This window comes from Loxodonta africana, chromosome 3 (assembly GCF_030014295.1).
Source record: "Loxodonta africana isolate mLoxAfr1 chromosome 3, mLoxAfr1.hap2, whole genome shotgun sequence".
Lineage (NCBI taxonomy): Eukaryota > Metazoa > Chordata > Mammalia > Proboscidea > Elephantidae > Loxodonta > Loxodonta africana.
In genome coordinates, this window is record NC_087344.1 from 20,121,108 (window position 1) to 20,127,896 (window position 6,789).

Genomic DNA, 6,789 nt, shown 5'->3' on the forward strand with positions numbered 1-6,789 from the left:
AACAGCAGAACACTAGTTATCAAAACTTCCATCAGCATCAGAAAGGATGACATTTAAAAGTATATGGCATTGAAAATAAACAAAAGAATACATCCAACAACAAGATTGAATCTGAAAAGCACACTGGGGAGAAAAGCTATCAAGGCACAAATTCATACATTAATACTAAAAGTTTAACAAGTTCAAAAAGGGACATTTAAGAAACTGTGTAAAAAAACAAAAAAAACCATTGCTGTCGAGTTCACTCCAGCTCATGGTGACCCTGTAGGACACAGTAGAACTGCCCCATATGGTTTTCAAGGAGTGCCTGGTGGATTCGAACCGCCGACCTTTTGGTTAGTAGCTGTAGCTCTTAACCTCTACGCAACAATGGTTTCCGATAAACTGTGTAGGGATACATAAACTTGTGATAAAAAGATGTATTTAAATCTCATGAAAACACCAGTTTTGCAGAGCAAAAATTATCAAATAATGGCAACTTCATAGGATTCAACAGAATAGAAGGATATCAAAGAAAATGATAAATACAGAATTCAGGATCAATACAGAATTCAACAAAATGAGAAACAACCCAATCAAAAAACTGGCAAAAAACTTCAACAGATACTTCACCAGAAAGGATATACAAATGGCTAACAAACTCATGAAAAGATGCTCACAACATTAACCATTGTTGTCATTGTTGTTACGTGCCATCTAGTCTGTTCTTTTTTGTTTGTTTTTTAACCATAGCTATCCTAGTGGGGTTAAGGTGGTATCTCATTGTGGTTTTGATTTTCATCTCCCTAAATAGTTAATGTCCTCCACATATCTGTCAGTTTGGGGGAATTAACCATTAAAAAATTTTTTTTTTCTTTTTTTCTTTTTTTTTTTTAGGGAGATGAAAATCAAAACCACAATGAGATACCACTTCATCCCACTGGGATAGCTAAGATTAAAAAACAAACAAACAAAATGGAAATAACAGTTGTTGGTGAGGATGTGGAGAAATTGGAACTTTCATCCATTGCTGGTGGAACTGTAAAGTAGTACGGCCACTGTGGAAAAGTTCGGCAGCTCCTCAAAAATTAAACATATGATCCAGCAATCCTAATCCTAGGTAAATACCCAAAAGAATTGTTGTAAGCAGGAATACAAGCAGAGACCAATATTCATTGCAGAACTATTCATGTTAGCCAAAGGATCCCAATCTTTTGGCTTTAGCCCAGAAAAAAAAGATTTCAGACATCTGACCTTCAGAACTATAAGACAATACATCCTTGTTGTTTTAAGCCACTATACTTGTAATTCGTTACAGCAGGATGAGGAAGCTAATGCATGGCATATGTCCCAATTCATGCTGATGATGAAGAGAATGTCTTCTGGATGACACATTGGAAATATCATCTCTCCATTACAAAGACACCAAGGAGAGGCGATCATTCTTCTGTATCTGGAAATGATCCAGGCACTGTTGCAGCCATTTGTGAACATTAAGGGAAAAACCTTAGGAGGAAGCCAGCACACGAGGGAGTAAAAAACACCCCAGTGGTTCTGTGCCTAAACTTACCCTACCTGTAAACTCTTTGTTAGGAAAGATGATACTTGTTTTTATTGTATGTTCCTATTTTAGTTGAGACTTTTCCCTCTTACAACTAAAAGCATCCTCACTGATAAAGTATCTCAGATCTTCCCAAATTTTGCCAAAGATGTGAGCTAATATAATTATGCCAGTTTTATAAATAAGGAAAACTGATCTTAGAGGGTTGAAATCGATTTTTAAACATCACAGAGCTATCACAGAACAAGGGATTCAAACCAAGGTGGTCGGATTCCAAAGTTCTCACCGTTAACCATTACAGTCTCTGGTCTCCTGTTTTCAAAGAACTTGGTCAGACTTTATGAATCTCTCATTATTTACTTCTTTCTGGTATGTTCCAGCAGCTTAAGGCTAAAGCCCCTGGCACGTCAATGGAAAGAGAATATTCTAGAGATGAGTTTCCTCAAAGCCCCTATCATGTCCTTGTTCCTCAGGCTGTAGATAAAGGGGTTCACCAGAGGGGTGACCACAGTGTACATTACTGAGGCTACTGCACTGTTCCTAGAGGAGTGAGTAGCTGCAGAACTAAGGTACACCCCAAAACCTGTACCATAGAACAAAGAAAAAACTATTATGTGTGACCCACATATGGAGAAAGCCTTATACTTTCCACAAGCTGATGGCATTTTCAGGACAGAGGAGATAATTCGAGCATAAGAAAAAACTATCCCAGAGAGAGGAACAACACCCAAAAGACTGGTCACTACATAGACCAAGATGTTACTAATGAGGATATCAGAGCAGGCAAGCTCTAGAACATGAGCTAGTTCACAAAAGAAGTGGGGTATTTCCAGATCTGTGCAGAAGGACAGCCGCAGTGCCATCAGAGTGTGCAGCGGGCATCAAGGACACCAAAGAGGAAGGACAACAGAACCAGCAGCTCACAGAGTGTAGGACTCATAATGGCCGTGCACTTCAGTGGGCGGCAGATGGCCACAAATCTGTCATAAGCCATCATTACTAGAATTCCATTTTCCAGTCCAGCAAAAGTCAGGACAAAGCAGATCCGGGTGAGGCAGCCTGTGTAACTGATGGATTTCCTCTGTGTCTGGGTGTTCGCCAGCACCTTGGGGATCGTGGTGGTGGTGAAAAACAGATGTCTACAAAGGACAGGTTGGAGAGGAAGAAGTACATGGGGGTGTGGAGGTGAGAGTCAGAGACGATGGCCAGGATGATGAGCAGGTTTCCAGCTACAGTGACCAGGTGTAGGGACAGGAACAGCCCAGAGAGGAGGGGCTGCAGTTCTGGACCCTCTGAGAGCCCCAAGAGGAGGAAATCTGCCGCGTCTGACAGGTTCCCTGGTGTCATGTTGTTGATAGGTCTGATAGAAAAGATGGGGGTGACAACAAAATCAAATGTAAGAGAAATCTTAATTTTTATTATCTGATCCTTTACAGAAGGACTTGCTTGATTAGATTTAGGTACAATTTTTGGCAAACATTCTTATGTACTTTCATTAGGACCCACATACTGACTGCTTCTCCTATTTTTTTTTAATGATAATTATTACCCGGAATCCATTAATTTATTGGGGTTTACAAAATGCTGATATTCTATTTTTTTCAATTATTGGCTGAAATACTCCCATAAAGAGGAAACCATATCAGTTATACATATTTCCTTCTGCTTCTCTTTCTCCTCTCTCCTCTCCTTTATTTACCTTTTATTCCCCTCACCACTTCTCCTCGTTCCCAAGTTTTTATTCACCACACATTCTTTGTCTAGGGGTCCCTGAGTGGTGCAAATCGTTAAGCACTGGACTACTAACTTAAGGATGGTGGTTCTAACCCACCCAGAATCTCCTTGGCAAGAAAGGGCTGATGATCTAACTCTGAAAAAAAAATCAGCCATTTAAAACCCTATGGAGCATAGTTCTGCTCTGCCAAACACAGGGTCACCATGAGTCAAAGCTGACTCATTGGCAACTAGTTTGGTTTCGGTTTGATATTCTTTGTCAAGTAGGGCTACTTGCTGAGAATAGAATAGGAACAAGACATTTTGCTCACCCTTAGGATTATAGCAGGACTTCCAGCAAATAATCAATCCAGGATGAAATTACTAAGGCTGTATTCCAGAACACAGGTTGGCAAAATTGAGCTTATGCGTCAAGTCCTGCTGGCTTTTGTAAATAGTTTCTTTGAAAGACAGCCATTTGTTTCCACACAGTCCATGGCTTTTATGTGCTATAGCAGCAGAGTTGAGTAGCTGTGACAGAGGCCTAAAATATTTATTATCTAGATCTTTAAGGGAAAAATTTGCTTGATTAGCTTTAGGTACAATTTTTGGCAAACACCCTATGTATTTTCATGAGGAAGCACATACTGACTGCTTTTCCTATTTTTTAAAGATAAATATTGCCTGGATCCATTATGCTACTGGGGTTACAAAATGCTGATATTCTCATTTTTTTTTTCATTTATTGGCTGAAATACTTCCATAAAGAGGAATTTTCCCTAATCAAATATACGATTACCTTGAGGTACAGTTATTATAGGCAAAGCAGACTATACCTTGATTTCTGTATCCATCACTTTTTAAAATAGTAAATTAGTTCCCAGCATTATACAAAGGCAAACGCTATATCATTATGAACTCTAGGATTGTAAATACATTTGATGCATTTCAACTCATTTCAGTTATTATTCATATTAATTCTCAAATTTCCCCATCTTTGGCCAGTGGGAACTTCTTCACCTTGCTTCCTGAGTCCTTCTGAAATGAGCCTAGCAATCTCATATCTCCCTTAACTTTGGTATGAAAGATGTTCTAGGCCCATCTTATGCATTTCCTATCCCAGATCTTGAACCAACCATTTCTCCAGGAAGCCATGGTTCTTTTTAGTGGTAAATGATATTTAGAGACCACAGTCTGGCCACTATAGGGTTTTCAGTGCTGTTGAGTTGGTCATTGTTTTTAGCCTTTTCCATTGGGCAGAGCCATAAAATAGTTTTTTTTTGTTTTTAATAGTAACACATTTAACCCTTTTGTATAACCTAAAGGTTTAAAGGTTAGGTTTCACTTTCTTCTATTTATGCTTGAGGAAACTGGGCAAGGGGATATTTAGTAACCTACGCAAAGACCCAGCTAGTGAGTAACATAGCTGAGATTTGATCCAGAAAGTCTTATTCCAGAACAGGCATGCTTAAACATTATGTGGTAATGCCTCCCAAAAGTCTGTAATTCAGCTTCCTATGAAATTGTTCAGATTTCCTTTGAATAACTCTAGTGACTTAGTAAATAAAATCCTGAGCACAGTCCTCGATCTTCAGTCTTCCATGTCCTGGCCCACATAGTTAGTGTGTTTCAGGTGACAACACTAAAAAGGGGAAATCTTCAGGACCTGATGAAGATTAGAAAATGCTGCCTGATAGAATAGAGGCTTGTATGAATCTGTTACGGGCCAGACAAGCTACTTGCCTATGTGATTGATTTTAAGAGATGCTGGTAACTAGGGACTCTGCTCCACAGACTCACTTAGGGACCCAAGCTAATAGAGATTCTGCTGCCTTGAAGTTGCATCACATAGAACATGTCCCTGTTTCAGTCCTGAGTGTAGCAACTGTAGAATGTGTCCACAAATTCCTTGATATTTCTCCTTAAGGAAAGAAGGGAAGATGCTGGGCAAATATATTGCTGCAACTTTCTCATTATTTGAAGACTAAATGTCCTTCTCTGAAGTAGGATGAGGCCACTTTTCCATAACAGAATGGTGGAGGAAACTTGCCTACATGGGTGTTATAGACTGGATTGAGTCCCCCCAAAAAGATATGTTTAAGTCCTAACTTCCAGTATCTGTGACACTGACTTTGTTTGGAAATGGGGACTTTGAAGATGTTATCAGTTATCAATTAACATGAGGTCATAGTGGAGTAGAGTGGATCACACTCTAATATGAGTGGTGTCCTTATAAAAGATAAGAGATGGGGAGAGACACAAAGGGATGACAGCCATGTGAAGATGAAGGCAGAAATTGAAGTGATGCATCTATAAGGCAAGGAATGCCAAGAATCATCAGCAGCCACCAGAAGCTAGGAGAAAGGCATGGAATAGATTCTCCCTCAGTGCCCTCAGAGGGAATAAACATAGCTAACAGCCTGATTCCAGACTTTTAGCCTCTAGAACTATGAGAAAATAAATTTCTGTTTTTATAAGCCACCCAGTACTTTGTTATGGTAGCCCTAGGAAAACAATACAGTAGAGTCCTAAGTACGTAAAACAAAGTAGCAATAAGTTTTAAGTTTAATCTTCAGGGTCCTAAGCAGAAAATATGTCTTAACCCTGATATTCAGGCCACTTAATAGGTAAGTTGCCAACATGCCTGGTGGAGGGATAAAAGGAAGTTGAAGTAAATACACCTGGGTAATTATGCTTACAGAGTAATGTTGGAACTTACAGTAATAAGTACAAAGTATTTGGCATACAGCATGCTCACAGTAAAACCTCAGCACTTGTTACTTGGTGTTAACCTTATGTTTGAGAGAGAAGACAAAACACTCAGGTTTTTAAATTCCTTACGTCTTCCTCACTGTTACAGTTTCTATAGTAAAAACACATGATCTTTTCTGTTTAACTGTCTTTAACTACATGAATGAAAGCAAAAAAAAAAAAAAAATTGAAAAAATATTCAAATGTTAACAGGAGGCACAATTAATTTCCATAAATAGTCAAGCTAGGTTCATTTGCCCTTTACTTTCTTCATATGTATCCCATCAGTGTCTTTCTCCCCATCATTTTTCCTTTCTTATTACAGTTTTTTATTACAGTTTGTGAAAATAATTAGTCCCTCTATACCCCGTGGAGTCAGTCCCTGGGAGGTGGAGATAACACACTTGGCTGCTAACCAAAAGATTGGAGGTAAGAGCTCACCCAGAGATACCTAAAAGAAAGGCCTGGCAATCTGCTTCTTAATTTTATTTGTCTCAGCCCATCATTTTCATTTGCATAATTAATAGATAATACTAGAAAAGAAAATGTTGAGAGTAAAAGTCACAGAATATGAGACCATGCCTCGTATTGTTCCTAGTTCCACCACCTCAGCCCCCAGTTCAGGCTTGGCACCGATTCCTGGAGAAGTTCCCAGTGAACCATCTCAGGACTAGCTCCAGGCCTCTCTTATCCCCTATGGCTTATCAAGTTTCTTGATAAATTGATCCTGGAGTCCCCAAAAGAGACAACAAGGAATTACTGTGCACTGGCAATGTCAAAGCATC

The 6,789-nt window shown here is 39.2% G+C and overlaps 1 pseudogene; it reads right to left on the reverse strand.

The window, feature by feature from the left end:
* Positions 1-1,713: 1,713 nt before the first annotated feature.
* On the reverse strand, positions 1,714-3,361 carry LOC135230879 (olfactory receptor 7G3-like; annotated as a pseudogene).
* Between the last annotated feature and the right edge of the window lie 3,428 nt (positions 3,362-6,789).